This window comes from Echinops telfairi, unplaced genomic scaffold, assembly GCF_000313985.2.
Source record: "Echinops telfairi isolate 266 unplaced genomic scaffold, ASM31398v2 ScPeMD7_8;HRSCAF=38, whole genome shotgun sequence".
NCBI classification, from domain to species: domain Eukaryota; kingdom Metazoa; phylum Chordata; class Mammalia; order Afrosoricida; family Tenrecidae; genus Echinops; species Echinops telfairi.
The window spans coordinates 17,078,095-17,080,232 of NW_022103905.1; positions in this window are offsets into that span (position 1 = coordinate 17,078,095).

A 2,138-nucleotide genomic window follows, 5' to 3' on the forward strand; every position below is an offset into this window, starting at 1 on the left:
CCCAATAAAATGATTTATTAATTAAAATAATAATAAATTTGAAAAGGCAAACTACTCTAGCGGAAGAAAGTTATCCATATCTGATGAAGGCATTCATAGAACCCAATAAGACAAAACAGCACAATTAGATGGAATAAACATTTGAGCAGCTACATCACAAATGAAGATCGACACATCTTCAACAAGCCCATGAAAGTGTGCTGCACATCAAAATGAACAGTCTCCGGGCAAAGGACGAGGTACTCTGGCAGGGCTCAGCCCAAAGCCAAGGATGCACATAGCATCCAAAACAGAGAGAAGAAAAGACAAAGTGCAGGCAGCGCCGGTGCTGAAAGACATCTTTCCCTTCTCCCACAGCGGGGCACTAAGGACGTGCTGAAAGACATCTTTCCCTTCTCCCACAGCGGGGCACTAAGGACGCAGGGCCTCATGCATCTTGGGGAGTGGATTGCTCATGTAACGGACACATTGGGAGGTGTAAGCTATGGCAAAAAAAGCCTATAATAATAATAATAATTATATATGAAGGGATGGGGGGGTGGTGGTAGGAGGTGGGGAGAAAGGGGAACTAGTATCAAAGAGTTCAAGAAGAAAGAAGTGCATTGAAAATTATGGTGGTAGCAATTGTGCAACTCTGCTTATCCAATGGAAGTATGGATTGTAATCATATATGTAAGCACTCCTAATAAAATGTTTTAAAAAAAAGAAAAGAAAGTGTGCTCCACAGCCTCTATCAGCAGGGGAGTGCAAAGTAAAGCCACCGTGAGAGATGCTCCACCTCCACTGGCAGGGCTAACCCTAGATGCTATACCTAGGCAATACCCAGCATCAGTCTATAGAGCAATGTCGACTTACCACTGCTGATAGGTTTATAAAGCCACTTTAAACGACAGAAAAGTGGGTGAAGGGAGACATCAGACAGTGCAAAACGTCAGACAAAATAATAATTGGTAAATATATCAAGGGTTCATGAGGGAGAGGGGAGCAGGGAGGGAAGGGGAAAAATGAGGAGCTGATACCAGGGACTTACGTGGAGAGCAAATGTTTTGAGAATGGTGAAAGCAACGGATGTACAAATGTGCTTTACACAATTGATATATGCATGGATTGTGATAACAGTTGTATGAGCCCCCAATAAAATGATTTTTTAAAAAATGAAAATGATGACAACAAATGTACAAATGTGCTTGACACAATGGATGTATGTATGGATTGTGATAAGAGCTGTACGAGCCCCCAATAAAATGACTTAAAAACAACAACAACAAAACAAAAAAACACTTTAAAAAGCGGAATACCAACCACTTGAAAAAATCTCTTCGGAAGTTTCTTGTAAACATAGGCTTACTATATAAGCCAATTGAACTCCTAGCTATTTACCCAAGAAAAACAAGACCACAGGTCCACACAGAGAGACTTGCACACAAACTTTCACAGAAGCTTTGCTCATAATATGTCAAACTGTCAACTCACATTTCCATCCAACAGGTGGATGCAGAAAAATTGTGGTATACACTTCTGAAAGGGGTCCCATTAGAAGGTTCTTGATAGACTGAGGGGGAAATGTGGAACAAAACTCAAAACCATAAAAGAAAGAAGGCTTACTTACTAGTGATTCATGAAACCCCTAACTCTACAGCCCCCTAGTCACCCATCAGGTCTGGACCTCACCTTTGTCTATCAAATTTCAGACAAATAATAGATAGGTCTAGAAAAGGAACAATTCTAGTGAGCTACACACACTTTAAGATAACCAACCGTTTGAGATGAAAACCACAGTGCTTACCCCAGGACAAAGGTCAGATGGGCTTGGAGAAGAGAAATACAAATAGAAAACACAGGAAGGAAATGACGTTATATTGAGGGGCTTGTAATCAATGAGATGAAACAAAACATACATGAATCATTGAATGTAAAACAAAACTGGTGGTCTGCTTTGTAAACCTGCACCCATTTGGGGAGGGAGATTAAAACTATGGTATGTCCATAAATGGAATATTTACAAGAAAAAGCAGCAGCAGCAGCTACTACTGGTATACCTAGCAGCCTAGCTGAATTGCAAAGTCATTAAGCTGGATGGGGAGAGGAAAAAAAAGAGGATTGTTGAGGTAGTTAATTGTGCCAACCTGGCTGATAAA